Raw genomic sequence first — 20836 nt, 5'->3', positions numbered from 1 at the left:
TACCTGTTTGGCCATAAGCATATTATTTATCTTCTCTCTGCCTCAGTTTCCTTATTAGTGAAATGAAAAAAGTTGGATACCATCAGGGCTCCTTTTCAGTTCTAAATTGATTATATTATATGGAAATAATTAAAGTTCTGACAGAGAAAGGTCAGGATCTGAATCATAGTATGCACCACAGATTTATTTCAAGCTGTGTTTCTCTTTTTCTCTCAAAAAAAAAAACTAAAAACAAAAAACAAACAAACAAAAAAACAAACAAACATCTAGGAGAATAATAGCCAGTCATCATTCTCTCTCTCTCTCTCTCTCTCTCTCTCTCTCTCTCTCTCTCTCTCTCTCTCTCTCTCTCTCTCTCTCTCTCTCTCTCTCTCTCTCTCTCTCTCTCTCTCTCTCTCTTCCTTCCTTCCTTCTTCCCTTCCTTCCTTCCTTCCCTTCTCCCTTCCCTTTCTCTCCCTTCCTTCTTCCCTCTACCTTCTAATTCTTTCTTTCCTGTCTCCTTCCCTCTCCCTCTTTCCTCATCCCTCCCATCTCCATAAAATAAAATCATTTAATCTTTTATTTAAGCTTAGGACTATCTTAAACTTTATTTAGTCTTTGGTGTTTGGGAAAAGCTGAAGGTGAAAGATTTAATGTTATATAATATTTATTCTTAGAATAAGAGAATTACAATACCAAACAGATTGAAGGACCCTCAGAAAACATATCACTAACTTATAACAAAAGCAGAAATCTTCACTAAAAATTCCTCAGTTCTGGGTATCCAGCCTATGCTCAAAGACTTCCAGGAAAGGGGATCCTACTGAGTCTGTCACTTTAAGACAACTCTGATAAGAAAATTTCCCTTAGATGGAGCTGAAATCCATTTTTTTTGCACTTCCTCCCATAGTTCTTAGTATGGCTCTCTGGTGCCAAGCAGAATAATTCTAAGAACTCCCCATGATAATTCCTATCTATTTGAAGGCAGATATCATAGCCCTTCTCCCTTCCCTCCAACTACATCTCTTACTCTCTTCTCTTGAATAAATATCCCCAGCTCTCTCACATCCTCATTAGAGAGGACCTGGTTTTGAGATGATGCCATCAAACTTCAAAGATGGCAGACATCAAACAGTACCATCTTTTTATCATTTTCCATTTGTATTCTTTGTGCTTGGTCAATAAATTCTTTGAAATGTTTCATCGAGCTTCAGTGCTCTTTCAGTCATCATTTCCTTGGTATCACCATGAGAGCTGAGATCCCTCCCACACATCTTTCATAACCCACTAGTTTCTAAAGACTTAAAATCCAACCTAAAATATTAGCCTTAGGATATGTTTCCCCTCTGAAGACCTAACTCCATTGCAATTCTTAAACTCCTCTTTCCCTAGAGCCAATTCAACTATGTTAAGTTGTCTAAGAAAGACCCCAAATCTGAAACCATCCCAAATGAAGCTGATTGCTTTGTAGATATAAGTTTTCACTAGTGTCAACTTCAGAGTCAATACCCTTTAGCTAAGTATTATTGATGAAAGAATAAAATGAGAGGAGCTAGATAGATGTCCAGATGTAGAATAACTTAAAGACTGAGAGGTGTTTTATTAGCAACTCATAAAAACAAAAGTCAGAAAGAGATATAGGAAATGGTTAATGACCCTGGCCTCTTAAGCTTTTAGTATCAGCTTATCAGAATTTCTCCTATTGCCTGACATAAAAGATAAGAAGCTGCCTTTGAGACTTGATTGATCCAACAGGCTAAAAGCACAAGATAAACTTTCTAATGTTCCTAAACTATCCAGAATTGGCTTACCAATCATACAAAGACCTTCTCACATAGAGTCTGGGCCCAGTTCATACTTGGCTAATGTTCAAAGACTAAGTAATAGCCTGAAGTGCTGACCAGCCTCATTTTGCTATGGAGAGTAACAGGCTCACATCAATGCAAAGTATTATGATATTGGTGAGTATCCATTTTTGTTAACTGATGAATGACCCGCAAGTGACTCATTTTGTGCTAATATCAGAGCCAAACTACCAAGGAAGTATTCTGAGTCAGACCCGGACCATGACATGGTGTTTGCTCTGATACAATTAAAAGGAAAGATGAAAAAATGTTATTGGTGTGGAAAACACACACAGTGGCTCAGATCACTAGTCTGGGCGAGGAAGGGTAGAGCCCCCTGAAATGGATTTAAGGAAACAGAAACACTACAAAGGAATTAGATAAATATTACAAAAGATTTTATCCAGTTAGATAAAGGCTTGGGATAAGGATTCACTCATGCTAGGACAAGAAACTGAATTCAAAAGACCATTAGTCTGAGGGTGTATTTCTTGTTTGTTTGTATATTTGTTTTTTGTCCTTTAGAAAAATATGGTACCCATAGCTTTAACTATAACTAAAGGATCTGTCAGTCCGCCTTTAATTTATCAGGAAGACATTGTAGTCACTGTACTCTTGTATAGTAGAAAAAAAAAAAAAAAACATGACTGTCATCAGGTGATCTGAAAAAAATGAAGGCCAGAAACTTCAAGTATCTGGGAAAGGAAACATACAGTGATATAGCACCTACTATGTGCTAGACACTGTTAAGAATTTTTCCTCAAATATTTCATTTTATCCATACAACAATCCAACAATGTAGATGTAATTTTTATTCCATTTTTACAGATGAGGAAACTGAGGCAAACAAAGCTTAGGCAACTTGCCAAATATCTAATAATTAACTAGGCCAGATGTGAATTCAGATCTTTCTGACTTAAGGACCAGCACTTTATCCACTGAGCCTTCAGCTGCCTCATAAAACAAGACAAGCAGATACAGAGATTCAGGGGACTTTATTTATGAGAGAAGGCAGTTAGGTGGCAAAGTGGATAGAGCATTTGGAGTCAGGAAAATCCAACTTCCTGAGTTTGAATCTGGTCTCAGACTCTTCCTAGCTGGATGATCCTGTGCAAGGCACATAACTCTGTTTATCTGTCCCTCATCTGTCAAATGAATTTTAAAAGGAATTAGCAAATCACTCCATTATTTCTGTGAAGAAAACCTGAAATGAGGTTAGAAAGAATTGCAACTGAAGAACAACAAATTTATGAGAGAATAAATGCTAAAACCAGAAGCTTAATAACATTACCAGAAGACATTCATAGTTCCACAGTTTCAAAAGTTTTTGTTTCCATTTGTTATATGTCCCCTATACAAACATGCTTCCTATATATCTGGCCCTTGAAATTTGTTTCATAGATAATGTTCCAATGCTGGTGAATATTTTTTGTGGTAGAAGGTAAATAGGGAAAATTTCACTATCATGTTATTGTTCTAATTCACAAAATGCCTTTGCTTTAATGTATGACAAGTAACAATAAGTATATAACTGGGAAATAATATAACATGGCTTCATGTAGATGAAGAACCATAGATTATTTTCAATATGAGAGATTTTGTTTAAAAATGTTTACATTTCATTATTTAAAATATTATTGAGACAAAATTAAAACCAATTAATATTGTCTTCCCTATTTTTCAATTATTTATGGTAATTATTCCCCAAAGTATCAATTAATATGAATTGTCTGAAATTCAGACATTTATTTGCATAACATGTACTTCATTAATGTTTGTAGGATCAGTCAAAATTTTGGACATTTTTCAATTGATAACAGGTTTCTTTTCAAAGTTAAGAGTCTTGCCAAAAAAAAAAAAAAAAAAAAAAAAAAAAAAAAGCTCAAATGAAATTGCCAAGATATAACTGTATGGTTCTATGGTTGGAGGGAAATAACATCCCATAGGGCAAACCCAGGATGTTGAAAAAGAAAAGACTCTTTTCCTTTAACTAGGCTGCTGAACTCTCAGTGGTCACAGATAGTACTGTAAAGTTCCTAATTAGTATGGAATATATATCCTATCTCCCTTTGCTATACACACAAGTGACTAAAAATTATCAAGAAAAATGGGGAGGGAAGGTAATTGTGATGGATTTAATAGTATCAAAGCTTTGAAATTGCCACATTTTCATTCAGGGCATTGGTGATAGAGAACTGATAAGAGTAACTGTGAAGCTGAAGCTTGTTTGTTTTTCTCTTCCCTGACTTTATTTCAGTTCACATTACACTCATCATAACCAAACTATGTATTTATGTAAATGCAACCACAGACACATACACACTGATATCATCTGATATCTATCTATATCTATATATCTACCTCTGTAGCTCTATTAATCTATATCTATTACTCTATCTATCTATCTATCTATCTATCTATCTATCTATCTATCTATCTATGTAGTGTGCCATTCTACCAATGAGAATGATCCAATGATCAAAGTGATTATGAAATAATAGTCAAAATGCAGCTGCTTTGTCATCAAATGTCCTGGAAGTAGTTTTTACTATGCAGTACTGAGGTAAAATTTTAAATGCTTAATTAGCAATCTTGAAGACTGATTTATATTCTGATGAAATTTAGACATCAGCATTCCAGCAAATTGTGACAGTAGATATATTGTAATGAATTCTATTTTAACTTGTTTTTATCAGCTGCACACTTATAAATATCCTATAGTTACTATTCCTTTTCAATATAGGAATAAATTACATTTTCCTTAATTGATTTATATTGCATATCATGTCTTCTCTCCCTCTCCCTCTCCTCCTCATCCTCCTCTTCCTTGTCCTCTTTCTTCTTGTTCTTCTTTTCTTCTCTCTCTCTCTCTCTCTCTCTCTCTCTCTCTCTCTCTCTCTCTCTCTCTCTCTCTCTCTCCTTTTTAAGTGGTCCTAAATGTGAAACATTAGCAAACTCATTCCTGGGGAGTCAGAATGTGTTATTTAATGACCTGAAGATTGTATAGGAAAATAAAGAATCCTAACCCAACACATTAGAAGCAATATCTCCCAGTCCTGAAGCAGATCTGTGTATATTCCTAGATCTAGAATGGAGGAATCAGCATAGCAGTGATGGTGACTTGTGATGACCCAGCCATATTCTCCCAATTCTAATTATTTTATATATTTTGATGTTTAGCTGAAATTTTATCAATATATAAGGCTTTCCCATGAGAAAACTCTCTTTACTCATGGAGATAAGCAACTTCTCTATAAGTTTTTACAGCATTATGTAAGATACAAATGATGAGGTCCTGGGGTAACTATATGGGTTTGGCAGAGAAAGTCTGAAGTACTGATAAGATTATTCTTTGTGGCATATTGGAAAGGGTACTTTTGGAATTCAGTTCAATCTGATAGTTCTACCCTCTATGGAGGTCTTAGGTAATTCCAGCTCACTGTATTCAATGAGAAAGCCAAGTTATGATGTCAAACCCCTAAAATTAAAATTCCCTTATAGTGGCCTATGGTCCACACCATCTTTGCTGCATCCATCTTGGATTAGCCTGCCATAGTGTTCCTTCAAAAAGACACTCTTTATCTTCTCTTCCTCCTTGCCTCGTGGTGTTTGACTATATGCTCTCCCACTATTTCATATTTACCACTTCTAGTGTCTATTTTACCTCTTTATTTTGTCTGTAACCTAGTCTAAATAAATGAACCTTTTGACAAAGAGAATGGCCATTGTGAATTTTTCACATGACTGAATGTCAATATATGGTGCCAAATCCCAACATTTGGTGCCACTTGCTCTCCTAAATCTTATCAATTGCTGCTGAACCTCAAATACATCACCAAGAAGCTGAATTATTTGCCAAGTGATACATACTGAATATATCAAAAGTGCCATTTGGACACAGAACTTCCTGACATTCACAATTACTCTCTACATGTACATATTATATTACATTAGTGCTCGGTAGGCACTCACACATGCATACACAAATACATCATACATATATGCATAGATATAATTTGATTTTTTAAAGCTGAGAACAATAAAGTTGCAAATATAATATTTACACATTAAAAAAGAGATATTCTATCAAAGGATAAAGACAAAGTAAACTCAAAGGGACTCTGTATTAAATTGCAAAAGCATTTTCAGAGAATAAGTTATTTCAAGATACAACAACCATTCTAAAATAAAAACCTAAAACAGCATTTATTCTTATGTTAGAAATTCATTTAAAAATACAACACATAGTTCAGAGTTTTAAAATAAAGGTATAGAGGCACCAAAATGGTACAGTGGATAGAGAGCCAAACCTCGATTCAGGACTATCTGAGTATAAATCTGATCTCAGATACTTGAGAGTTACGAATTGTTTAATGCTGGGCAAGTCATTTAAATCTAACTGCCTCAGAAAATAAAATTTAAAAATATATAGCAACTGTATAAAAGATAGTGATAAATTAGTTCAAAACCACAGAACAAGGGAGCAATACAATATCATAAGAATTGATCACTGATTAAATCAGTTCAGTTTAATAAAACCTTTCGTCTTCTTTTCTGTTAGATTTGGGATCCATCTTCCCCTCTTCTATTAAAATTTGTTCTTCCTTCATCTTTCTATTCATCCTCCTTCCTATTTTTCTTTTTCCGTTCTTCCTTCTTTTTATTGTTACCTTTTCATTACTTCACCATCCTTATTCACTACTGTTCCTTGTTCTCTATACCAATTTCCATTTTTATTTCTTGGTCTAATCAGCAGCTAAGGCTATAGAAATTAGAGTTGTGTTAAGAATAATTTTCTCTTTTTTATGTGTATATGAAGACTGATTCCTACCAAAGCACCCCTGATTCTGTCTGTAGGACTTGGCTTTAAGTATGATCTTTACTCTGATCATAGTCTCACTTCCTTCTGCCTTTTGATTCCTTTGAAGAGTAGAGATGTTTTCTAGCCACAGTTAATCCAGTTATAGTGTAGAGGCAAATTTGCCCAGTCTAATGTTGGCTCTAAGAAGTTAGCATTTTAAAATACAGATTATTTTTTCAAGTTCTTTCTAAAGCCCAACTATATATTATGGTGGATACACACACACACACACACACACACACACACACACACACACACACACACTTAAAAAAAGACATTTTAGCATTCTTGATTGATTCCACACATCCTTATCTCTCTTTACTCTGGAAATCTGGAGGAACCAATTGGTGTCACTTGAAAGAAAAAGATTCCTATTCAGATCTGTGAAAAAGACTCCTATTTGGTTATTTTATTATTTTACATCTTATTTCCCAAATTGCAAATCACTGAATTTTGGAGCTAGAATAGATACCACTTGGTACTTGGTTCACCATATAACTTAACAGGAATGCCCTCCACAATATCCCTAACAATTGGCAAGTTAGACTTTTCACTGCGACTTTGAGTGGTGTGTTAATACTGCTTCCTAATAGGTGCAACTTTATATTAGACATCTTGAATTCTTTATTTATTATAAGAATAATTATTATATTATTATATATATTATTATGAAGAATTATATTATTCTTTATTATAAGTTATTTCCTTACATCCAATCAAAATCTGCTTACTATCAATTTCTATTCACTGCTTCTAGTTTTATCCCCTAAGTTCAACCAGAACAAACTTAATTCTTCCTCCAATTTATGGCTCTTTTAATTCTAAGATAATTACTTCCCTCTTCTTCAGCCTAAGCATCCCTAGTTCCGAGACCAAGTTCAACAAGCATTTATTAAGCTCCTACCATGTGACAACTGTGCTAGACAACTGGGGATCCACAGCCAAAAAAAATAATGGAATTTTAGGGTATTTGAATTATACTGAGAAAGTACAAAATGAAAACAATTATTTACTAGATGAAACAAATGAAAGAACACTGATACATGAGTTTCGGATGGTAGTGAGTATACATTAGAAAAAATTCTCATAGGGATTAGCATATGAACTGAAATTTAAAAGAAGCTAAGTTTCTCAGAAGTTAAGATGAGGAAAAAGTACAAGCCAGGAATATGGAACAACTTATGCAAAGGTACAATGGTAGGAGATAGAATGAAGATTTGTAGTAATAGCAAGTAGGCCATTTTGGCTAGAGTGTTCACTAGCATAATCTTTAATGCTTCTCCATCCCGGTCATCCGGCTCTGAAAACATTCTCTCACTTGTCAATGTCTATTCTTAAATATAGTGCTAAGAACTTGACATAATACTCCTAAAAGAGCTAGAGTTAACAGGATGGGATCAAGAGTATTCCATATTATGAGATTTTGAGGAATATGAATCTTTCCCACTGGGGACATGTCTCCTGTTGTAATCCCCAAATGCCAGATACCTGATATTTGAGGGAATTTTTATATCGCCTTGGTTATATACACTAATCTGCTATGTCCAACATATCCCTTCCAGACTGTCTTCATAATAAGGAGGTATAGGCTATATTACTCAAACTCCAAAGAAGCTGCTAGGGCTGGAGATGCATCACTTAAGATTTTTGGAATCAATAAAGAGTAAGTAAGCAAAGGTGGGGGAGATCATTGTGAAGATGGTTAGCCAATGACTGTGTGAGCTTCCACTATCACTGACTCTACAAGGAAATCCTTCACTAATTCTTATCTTGTTTTATCCTCTTCTGCTTTGCTTTTTCACTGAAACTTCCGATAAACTCCCTTTGTAGTAGTACAATAGTAGAGGTGTCTTTCATATTAGGACGCTATAAGTATTAATTTCTACCTGGAAGCAATTTATTTTTCCCTCCCTTGACTAAGTTTCATCAACTGTAAAGCAAAGGGTTTGGACTAGATGGCATCCAAATCAGTTTCAAGTTTTAAATCACTAATCCCAAGGTCAATACTTCTTAGAATACATCCATATTCTGGTGCTCATTTAAATCTAACTTCTCCTAAGGAGACCATTTTTCCTTTTTTTAAAAAAGTTAACCAAATCTATTTTCAAATTTTATTATTTTTAACACTTTTTAAAAAAAGTTTGAATCCCAAATTTTCTCTTAACATCCCACCCTTTGTACACCCACTGACAGGAAAAGCAAAATGAGATCAATTATGCATGTGAAATCATGTAAAACTATTTCATATTAATCATATCAAAAATAGCAAGAAAAATAAAGAGAGAAAATTATATTTCTATTTGTACTTAGAGTTTGTCAGGTTTTTTTGTTTTTGTTTTTGTTTTTTGGAAATAGCATTTTTTCATTATGATTCCTTTGGAATTGTCTTGGAGTCTTTCACAATTAATCTTCATTATAACAGTGCTGATACTATGCAAAATGATTTCTTAGTTTTTCTTAATACTTCATTTCTTACTTCTTATTTCACTTTGGATCAATTCATATAAGTATTCCATTTTTAAAAAATCTTCTATTCCTTTCTTATTTCTCATAGTATAACAGTATTACATTATAATCATATCCCACAACTTGTTTGATAAGATTTTCCTTAATTTCTAATTCTTTGACAACACAAAAGAACAGTTATTATAAATATTTTATTCTTGTATGTCCTTTTCCTTTTTTCATTGATCTCTTTGGGATATTGACCTAATAATGGTTTAGCTAGATCAAAGAGTGAACTCAGTTTTGCATCTCTTAGAAAAACAAATTGTTCTCCAGAATGATAGGACCAGCTTAAAACTCCACCAGCTATGGATTATTATGAATCATTTTAACCACGGTATTCCTTGGGGTTTTAAATTTGGGGACTCTTACAGGAGTTGTTCAGTGAATTTTCTCAATGGCTATTTTACCTTCTGATTCTATGACACCAGGGCATAATCTCCTTTTCTGCACTGACTGTTGTCTTTGCCTTTTGACAAACTGTATTCAATTATGTTCCCCAGGCTATCAACATCATCAGAAAACTCAATGAAATGGAAAAAAGATTCTCCTTATCATAACTGACCAATTTAATAAATCCAAAATTATCTTTCAAGTTTGCCACATTACATAAGAACTTCTTAGCATTGGAATTACAACCTAAAAGTCAGACACAAGAAGAAAAACCTTCCAGGTAATTGGTTTGATATGCAATAGTAGTTTTACTCCACAATTATCAGATATAATAATTCCATTTTCAGCCTCTTTTCTTTGCCTTCATTTGAATTAGTTGTTTTGGCATTGGCAAAAATGGCAACTTTCTCTACAACAAACTTTCACTTCCAACAAAGCAATAATATGAATGGATATAGAATGAAACTATATACTTAAGAAGCTTTTTAATCTGAATAGCATGGTTTCTTAGTGAAAACAGCATATTAGGAACCATAATTAGTGCTACTTTATCTGAAATGTGGAGCTGGTTCCCATTCAGAATTTCATTGAAGTGAAAGAACATATGGGCATCATGGCCCACTCACGTGATAAACTGAAAACCATCTCTCATGGCAGCAAGCACACTTATTTCTCTGGTTTCACTAGTGCACTGAAACGTATTGTTGAAAATTTCTGTTAGTTTCTCATTTTAGTTTGTCATGTTGGTCTGTCGAAATCTTGAATGTAACAGAGCCATCTTCCAGAAGAGCCACCTTGGATTTTGTTTCTTTGCCTCAAAAAGGAAGTTCTTTACCCATCACAAAATCTACTTTGTTGTATCCAGGCAGTGGATCATTCTGGTTTTTATTAGGTACTTTTGGAATAACTTTGGTTTTGATTCCATCAAAATGTTCAATGCTGATATCTTCAAAAATAACTGTTCCTTGAGGCAGTAGTCTGACATCTGTTGCAACTTCTTTACAATTTCTGTCTTTGATTATGAATTCCCCATCGTCTCCAGGCTATAACTCTTCTAGGTCACCCTTAAATTCACTACAGTGAAAGAATATCTTCTTTTAAACATCATTCCTTTCAATAAAGCCAAATGTTTCCTTCATGGCACAAACTATTCGCTGACAACAAACTTGCTTCTTTTTCAACAATATAATATTACAAGCACTTGCAGCAGTAGTATGTTTATTTGTGTCAATTACAAAATTTATCTTATCTCCTGTTTCCAGCTGAGCATTCCCTTCCACATCTTCAGAGAGTAAATCAGATAAAACACTTCTTGTCCATTAATTCATTCTTTGGGTAGGATTTCTGGTTTAATCTTTACCAGTTTAACAGCAATAGGTTTTCCAGTCTGACTGTCAAATGATACTTCAAATTCAATATCATCTCTTACTTTTAGCTCCTGCAGCTTGCCATTGTACTATGAACAGTGGAAGAAAAGTCTAGCTTGATGTTCTGAATACTGAGTAAATCCATAAGAAGTCAGCAGTTTTTCAATAACCCCAGTTTCACGCAGTGTTGTCGAAGTACCACTGGAGTTCTTCCCTGTTGTGTCTATTGTTATAGAGAAGGTTTGAATCAAAGCTTCTCTCACAACAATAATCAAATATTATACGTTCAGTACAATTCGCTGATTCTTCTTTTTTAGCATGTTTCAGAGGATGAAAGTTTCTATTATATAAATATATATATACACATATATAAATACATATGCAATATATCTATATACATATCCATACATATATGCATATATAAAAGATTATATATCATTTAAACAAGAGTGAGAGGAACTGATCTGAAAAAAATTCTATTGCTGTTGTTGAAGCAAGCAATCAATCCCACAGTACAGCACTAAAGAAAAGAAAGACTACTAAGCACTATTGGGAAGCGCTCTTGTGAAGTTGTCAAGTAGACACAAACTTCTTGTTTCAGCTCAAGTGTTGAGTCTTCACATTAAGGTTCCTCTTCTTTACTTTTGTTGGTTGTTACAAATAAGGTATGTTCCTTGTCTGATATGAACTTGAAGTAACAGTTTCAGGTGGTAAAATCTGTTCTGTTACACTTCATACCAAATAGCTCAGCACCACCTTTTTAATACTATCATAAGCTGATTGACTTGGTACATAGGAGTAAATCCCCTTAATGATTTTTGGTAAATGATGTTTAAGCTTTCAGGCAATTCAATAATTTTAAATGATTTCTCTTAAATCTATTTTCTAGGTAAGTTTTTTTTTGGATGAGATATTTCACATTGTTTTTCTTTTTTTATTCTTTAGAATTTGGTTTGTTTTTCTTTGATATTTCATGGACTTATTAGTTCCCCATTGTTCAAAGCTAATTTGAAAGGAATTATTTTATTCAGTAAGCCTTTGCAACTCTTCCCACACGCACATTTGGACAATTCTGGTTTTTTGATGTTATTTTCTTCAGTTTTGTGGGGGAGGGTGGGTGGATATGTGGGTGGGTATGTTAACTTCTTTTACTTTTAATTCTGTTTCATAATTTTCTTATATCACTATCATTTCTTTTTCCATTTTCCTCTACTACTTTTCTATTTTTTTTTTTTTGCAAATTTTCATTGGCCTTGGGTCTAATTAGTATTTTTCTTTGTTTGTACATGTTTTTACAATATTTCCTTTCAAATTTAAATCTTGTTCTTTCCTGTCACCATACTACCTTTTAACATTCTTTAAAACTTATTATTTGCTTTTGAACACCATGTTAAAGTTGGGCTCTGTTCATTTGGGAGTACTTAGACACTACACCAAGTTTCAAGCTTTTTGATATTGTTGTTTTCAGAAGAAGGTCTGGGGATGTTCTGCAAGGTTTCAATGCTTCGAGGATGGAATGATGTTGTGAAAGACATGGTCACTGTTATCCTTGTCTATGCTCTGATCTTTACCTTGATGCCCTGAAGCTACAAACATTAGCACTCTTTTTGATCCTGAAACTGGGAAGCAAACTCTATATGGGCATTATTGTTGCCAATCAGCCCCACTTTCACAGAGTACCAACAAAGTCTCCTGTAAACTTGTTCAGAACAGTCATCAGACCCTCTTTATCATTCTCTCCATGCCTCTTTATCACTGTCCTGAAGCTGCTGCTGCTGGTGTGTCCCAGAAATCTCCCAATGCAATCACTACTGTTGCTACCATGATTTGGGCTGACTTATACCCTGGTTAAACAGATCTGTCCTACCAACTTCCTAAATTGTCTTAGATCGAAATAATGTTTCACTCTAACCTCTTGTTAACCACTCCAAAATTTGATTTGAGACATTATTTTATAGCTATCTGCAAGGGAAAGTTAAGAATTCTGCTTGAACTATGGCCTCTAGACTTTGCCATCTGAGACCATATCTTTTAATGTTCTTTACACATATGAATTTTGCATCATATCCTCTGACACACAGAGATACTTATCATATATTTGTTCTCCATTGTCACTTTCATACACTCCTTTTATACATTTTTATACACCAACATTCAGAAACTATCTTTCTTCCTTTAAAGTTTACTCTATTTTACTGAGATCCTTGTTTTTATTTGTCTATCCCTAAGTCATTCACAATGGTCTTCTTCACTCAATCATTTGTCTCCTTCAAATAGCCTGAGCACACAGATCCTCAACCTTGTTCTCTTCTGTTATTTGTAAGATCAATTTAACTCAATCATATAGAATGGTCATAACTTGGACCCCTATCTCACCTTCCCTAGCTGATATTAAATTATCTCAGATACCAGAATTGCTGACTCTTTTAGTTCTCTAACATGGGGATAATATGAAGAGATTCATTTTCTATATTTTAAGTAATATGCCACAATTTGACTAATGGATTAATTTAATTGCTATTCTACCAGCTTATAGTGCCAAAAGGCCATTGTGAAAATGCAGAAGAATGGGAATGCATTGCAAATCTTCAGTTTCAGAACACTGCAACACTCACCTACTTGTCAGGTTGTATTATGTAAATATTCTAAATTTTTCAGAACAAGCTTCAAGTCAATGTATTTTATTAGTAGGGAGCCCTCTTCAGTCATAAAAAAAAAATCTAATTTATTGTCTGGAGATAGATGAATGACACTGTGACAATTTTTTTCATCATTTTTAAAATTTAGAACTGTGTCCTATGAAGCAAAATGTTCATCCAAATTTCCACTGATTCTCCTCTATTTGATGGCCATATGAGTATGGGCTGTAAGCTCACAGACACAAACTATTCACATATCTGAATGGAGCAGCTGTTGTCAAACACCACGCATTCCTGCTCATCGGCATCATCCAAATAAGAGCTAAAAATGTGGACTTGGAGTCAGAGGGCCTATGTATTCAATCTGTTTCTTCTCTTTGTGACCTGGTCCTCAGTTTCTATAAAATTATGAATTTTAACTAAATAATCTCAGTGGTCTCTTTCAATTAAAAATTCTATGATTTTTCCTAATTTTATATTTCCCAATATTTCAGAAAAAGAATGGGGGAGAAAAGAGAAAATTATAAGGAGAAAAGAATTAAGTAGAACCTGGAATATAAACTTACAGACCATTAGACTGGGTCATATTTCCCCTTATCAAGTGAAGATCAAATAATCAAGTAAGAAGTGTCTCAATAAAGAGATGTCATTTTAAAATCAATCTTTCCAAAAATTAATAGGTATTTATTAACTACCTACTATCGGTTTCTACATGGTACAGTAGATAAAGTGCTAGACCTGGATTCAAGAAAATCAGATTTCAAGTCCACCTTCAAACACTCACTAGCTGTGTGATCCTGGGCAAGTCACTTAAACCTGTTTGACTCAGTTTTCCCATCTGTAAAATGAACTGGACAAGGGAATTACAAAACACTGCAGTCTCTTTGCCAAGAAAACCTTAATGTGGTCATGAGTCAGACATAACTGAAAAACAACTAAACAACAACAACAGTCTACATACTAGGGATATAAATACAATGAACCAATCTCTCCTTTCAAAGTGCTTATATTTTGATGGAGAAAACATATATATATATATATATATACATATATAAAAGTTAAAATAGAATAAGCATAAATAGAATATAACCGAATAATTACAAAGTACTTAAATGAGGAGGATACTAACAGCTGTAGAGATCAGGAAAGGATTAATTTAAGGTGATCTCTAAGCTGTTTTAATGGAAAAGAAATATTCTTTCAGGCTGAAGTAAAGAGGGAATCTAATTCAGGCACAGGGGAGAGGAGAGGAATGGTCACTGTAAAGGCAAATAGTAAATGATTTTTTTGTTATCTAAGGAATGATGAAGACCAATTAAGCTCAATCTTGGAATAAGAAAAGGGGAGTAATGGACAGTGAGACAAAAGAGAGATTGGGTAAAGGCTGTGAGGATCCTTAAAAAATTAAACAGAACATTATACTCCTAGAAGCTCCTAGAGTTTATTAATAGGGTACTGACACAGAGAGATCTGTGCTTAAGGAAAATAACATTCTTACAAATGTGGAGAGAGGTCAGGCATAGGGAATGACATTTCTTGAGAGAAGGAGAACAATTAAAAGACTGTGAGAATGATCTTGGTGAGAAGTGATGAATCCCTTAATTAAAGTGATAACTGTGTAAGTGAAGAGGATTTGAGTGTAATGTACAATGTGGAAATAACTAATGGCAACTAATATATAACAATATATAATAATGATAATAAATGATAAATAATTGCATAGGGGTGGTAAGGGAAGTCATAGGATCAAGGATAATATCAAGCTCATAAATGCTTTTGCCTTTGACAGAAATAGAAGAGTCTAGATAAGAAATGAGTTGAAAAGGAAGATGAGTTCTATTTTGGACATATTGAGTTGCAGTTATTGCTGGAACATTCAGTTTAAAACATCCAATAGGCAATAATAGTTTAAGACAAAAGCTCAAGAGAGAGACTAAGGCTCCATACAAAGATCCAAGAATCAGATATGTAGAGATAAACCCACATGACATGCATGATGAAGTTATTGAAAGTGTAGAGAAAGAAGAGAAAAAGATCCAAGACAGAGTCTTGGGGAACGCCTCCAATCTTTTGCAGATTCTCATGCTTTCTACTCCATCTGTCTGTTAACATGGTCAAGAGTGAACCATCTACATTCCCCAGAATGATCCCTACCTCCCTAATGTAAGTCTCTACAATTTGTTCCTTGACATAAAGGAAATCAGAGTAGAAAGATATTGATTTCTCTATAACAAGCTTCCTCTGTTTTCAGAGGAAGAAATGGAATATTTGGGGTTAGAGAAGGAAATAAATGTAAATGGGAAACCACAAAAATGTAGAATTCTATACAGCTAACGATTTCCTTTTGTGACACAGAATCAATCTTGGGACAAAGTGTTCCTTTTGACCCTAACTCACCTTGCTGTGATTGGACATTACCCAGGGGAGAACTGAAAAATCAATCTATTTCTCACCAAAATGTCACAGTGAATAAGACCATTGCTAAAGTCAAGATATTAAGCTTTCTCATGGGGATGGCATTGGAGGGTTCCATTTGGAGTCTGACAAGGAAATACTACCTAGGAAGGCTAAGCTTGTCTAAAGCTGGCTGTGAATCCCCACTTTATTGCTCTTAAGTGATGAAAATGGATAAGACATTTGACAGTAGGAATGATTTTAATCCACTAGCTGACAGCTAGGCCACATCTAAATGCCAAAGTTCAACAAAGACATGTGAGAAATATAAAAGTGTAATCACAAAACTTAATATCAACTTGTTCAGGATGATGTAAAAAAAGAGAAAACACTATGGGAAAAGCATTCCTGGAAATAAAACTCCAAAAGCCTTGTTACCATTTAAAGCCTGTTAACAGCTCCTCACTGCCTGTATAATAAACGTTCTTTAACTTGACATTCAAGGTCCCCCACAATCTGGCCATTACCTACATCTTCAACTTTGTCTCCCATTTCTCCTCTAAATTGAACCCATTGTGCTCCATTCAGATGGGTCCATTTATAAGTTTTGATTCTTGGATGAAGGGCTAGAAGTTACAGACTTCATGGAATCCAAACTCCTAAACAATAAAGAAATTGAGGCTGAGAAGAGAAGTAACTTTCTATGTCCCCATTCTACTTGCAAAACCAAGAAGCTCTTTACTACACTGCCCTATAGCTTGGTGATCTCTCCTCTGTCACTTATAGTCTGTATCTGTATCCTTAATATGGAGGAGTAAGTTATAATGATACTTAAAGGCCAAATATTCTGAATTGAAATAAAATCTTCTTTACATCCAAATTATATTTAGCTTCCTGTGCACTATTTTCCAAATACCTTGTGTATATATTCCCATATTGTGTACATATTGTATACATATCTTCACTTTTTCTCATACTCTCTTCTCACCCTGGACTGCCTTTCCCTTATGTATCTAGTGATAAAGCTTTTTTTTTTTTTTTTATTAAATTTGTGATTATATTTGTATGGGAAGAAGCTCCATACATTCATACTGAAGAAGTCCCTCTCTCGATATGTTCTTCAATTTACAATGTTAGGAGAATTTGCTGAAGAAGACTTCAATGAATTACATAGGGTCATGATTAGTAATGTCAGAAGCAGGACTTGTACCCAGGATTTCCTGTCTGTGAAACCTTCTTTTGATCCATCACATTATATGTTTTTAAGTTATATCTATCTTTTTTATTGATTTGATTTTTTATGTTATTTAATCTTTTAAAAAATGTATAGTTTTTATTTACCAGATATATGCATGGGTAATTTTACAGCATTGACAACTGCCAAACCTTTTGTTCTAATTTTTCCCTGCCTTCCCCTCCCCCCCAACAGATGGTAGGTTGACCAATACATATTATATATGTTAAAGTATAAGTTAAATACAATATAGGTATACATGTCCAAACAGTTGTTTTGCTGTACAAAAAGAATCGGACTTTGAAATAGTGTACAATTAACCTGTGAAGGAAATAAAAAATGTAGGCAGACAAAAATAGAGAGATTGAGAATTCTATGTAGTGGTTCATAGTCATCTCCCAGAGTTCTTTCTCTGGGTGTAGCTGGTTCATCTCATTGTTATGTGATGAGGTAATTGTTTAGGTAAGGTAATGCTAGAAGAAGAAGAAAGAAGAAGGAGAAAGGAGGAGGAAGAGGAGGAAGAAGAAGAGGAAGAAGAAAATGAAGGAGAAGAGGAAGAAGAGGAAGAGGAGGAGGAAGAGGAAGAGGAAGAGGAAGGAGAAGGAGAAGAAGAAGAAGAAGAAGAAAGGAAACTTGTTGGAGAATACACAGGGAAAAGTAGCTTAGATAGTTCAAAGGACATGAGAGAAAATAACCTTAAATAAATGTTCTAAGAGGACTTGTTTGAAAGCAGCTCAAAAGAAAGAGCAAAGACTAATATCAAAATCACTGAATAATACTGGTTCTCAGTAGACAATTTGAAAATAACTCTTGAGGATTTTTGAATTTGTTACTGGGAATCTATGCATAAAATAAGTGTTTTGGGATTATGGGATTATTGCATAATAACATTATGTGTTACACTTGAAAGAATGTGGATACGATATTTCTTATCATAAGGCAAAAATGAGAGTCACTTTAGAAACACGGCTTTGAAACAGGAGAGTCAGTAAAGACATGAAAGCAGAAGATGAAGGGAGAATAGTAATGATAACTAATATTTATATAGCACTTTAAGGTTTACAAAATTGCTTGTCACATCTTTTCTTATTCCTCATAACAATCGTGGGTAACCAGTACTTATTATTACCCACATTTTATGGATAAGGAAATTGTGGTCTAGAAAGATTAAATAACTTAATTTTTCTGTTTCCAGGGTAATTTTCTGTTTCTACCTGTTACAGGATTTTAACTCAAGTCATCCTGATACCAAGTGCATATTGGGGTTAACAGGAAAAGAGAAGACAACAAAAGTTGCAGACCGAAGAAGCCTAGATGTCTGGATAGGAGGAAGCAATGCAAGAGAAGGGAATCTCCAAATCTGAGGGATAAAAAAGAACCTAGTGTTTGTATAACTCTCCTGGGGAGCTGAAGTGTAGGTAACAAGTTTTGCTATTGAAAGTGGATTGGAGGAAACATTCAGTGCTATAAATTATTTGGAAGAAAGGTTGATTTTCTGCTATGAGTGAAAAAGTGGATGGCCTTGTCTTCCCTTCTTTGTAGTGACATCTATATCTTAAAAGCTGACTTCAGTCAGATAGGATCTGCAGCTTTCTGGGAATTCATTTGATTGAGAGAAAGCACTGATACTAAAAGCTGATTGGAAGAAAGCAGAATACTTTGTGGTTGAAAGATCTGTCTGCATTTGTGGCCTTTCTCTTCAGTATCATCCAGAGCTTAAAAGAAGGGAAAGACATCCCTTAGACTCATGCTTTGTTGTAATCTACTGTTCTACCTAGCTACAGAGGGGAAAATAATCTGCTCATAGCTCAGAGATATAGAAGTGAGTGCATTGCTTTACAGATTCCATGTCTTAAGGAAGAGGTTTATCACTGAAAGTATATTGCTGTCCAACTACAAGAACTTATATTGATTTCATTGCCTAAGACTGGGAAAGAAATAGTTTTGTTTGAGACAGTAGAAAGGGCAAAAAGAGGGGTGGACAAATCAAACACTGTAGAGTCCAAACCTTTCCCTAATGTGAGCAAGGATATCAAAATCTTAAGCCTAGAGTCATGAGTTGCCCCAGAAACATAATTTCCCTACTTGTATACCTTTCTTCTAGCTTTCTATAATTATTTTAAACTTTGTTAATTCACATTATTGCAACTTTTAAAATTCCTAAGGATCCTTCTCTTCAAGATTTTTATGGATACTCATGTACACATACACACAAACCTTAATATGTGCCTGTTCTTTCTGTCACAAACACTGGGAATGAGTCTATATATATATATATATATATATATATATATATATATACACACACACACACACATATATACATATATATGTATATATGTGTGTGTGTGTCTGTGTATGTGTGAGTACATTAATAGGTTGACTTATACTTTGATTATTTTTATTTTCTATTAAAAAGCCTTAGGTTATATTTCATAATATTGTCTTCCAGTTTAATAAATGTTTAGTGTTTAAGAATCATGATTCCACTTTGTGTAAATGAGAAGCATGTTTGTAGGGGTTCAGAACCTACAGTGATAAGTAGAAGTGCGGAATAACTCCTCCCATACTAGTGATACTTTTAATATTCTGAGAATGACTAAAAATAGTATAATCACCTATGAATAGGCTTTTCTTCCCATATATGTGTTGGGGGTAGAGGTTGAGGTGGATGTGATAACCTGAAGTGACAGTATAAGTACAGTATCTGTGACAGCCAATAGAATGTTCTATTTTGTTTTCATATTGCCTATCACTTTTTTTGAAAAACTCTGACATTATATATACATATACATATGTATATATATATATATACACACACACACATATATATATATATATATATATATATATATATACATACGCATACAACAATCCAGTTCTATAGCCTCCAAATATTTAAAAAAATGCAAGGAGCACCTTCTTATGCTTGGCTGTTATAATTTCAGAATATTAAGTTTTATAATTGAAGTTTTTAAATTTACATTATTTTAGTCATTGTATTTATTTTTTGGATCTATTTAATTCATCTTTCATCTGTTCATTAAAGTTTGGCATACTTTTCTGTATTCATAATATATATCATTTTTCACAAGACAGTAATATTACATTAAAATCATGTCCCAAAGTAGTATAAGTATTCTCTAATTGATGGACATTTGTTTCTAGTTTTTAGTTTTGGTTTTTAATCACAGGGTGCTGTCATCAGTGATTTATCATACATATATATATATATATATATATATATATATATATATATATATATATATGATTTTTTTCTTTCTTTTTTCAAATCATCAATTTCCTTGGGTTATATGCTTCTAGGATAGATGAAATGAACATTTTAGTAATTTTCTTAACATAATTCCAAATTGCTTTCTGAAATGATTAGACAAATTCAATAGTTCCTCAATGCATTGGTAAAGACAATGTATTTTAATAAAGATAAAATTATTTAGCACTGATTAGTAAAAGTTGACTGAGACCTGGCAATTGAAGGTTGTTAAAAGTTAACTGGCTTCCTAAGAACAAGAAAATTATGGTTGAATTGTGTAGTTTTGCAACCTGAAATTAATGTCTAGTGGACCAGACATTATGTTCATTTATAGAAGCAAGTAAAG

The 20836-nt window shown here is 33.8% G+C and overlaps 1 protein-coding gene and 1 pseudogene across 2 annotated transcripts in view; both read right to left on the bottom strand.

Annotated features, from left to right (window-relative positions):
* Positions 1-20836, bottom strand: part of LOC141555396 (cadherin-13-like) — a 956506-nt gene that overhangs the window by 173033 nt on the left and 762637 nt on the right. The window lies entirely within an intron of this gene.
* LOC141555274 (cold shock domain-containing protein E1 pseudogene) overlaps positions 8149-20836 on the bottom strand; it is a 130948-nt pseudogene continuing 118260 nt past the window's right edge.

This window comes from Sminthopsis crassicaudata, chromosome 2 (genome assembly GCF_048593235.1).
Source record: "Sminthopsis crassicaudata isolate SCR6 chromosome 2, ASM4859323v1, whole genome shotgun sequence".
Lineage (NCBI taxonomy): Eukaryota > Metazoa > Chordata > Mammalia > Dasyuromorphia > Dasyuridae > Sminthopsis > Sminthopsis crassicaudata.
This window is presented reverse-complemented; position numbering and strand designations above follow the sequence as displayed.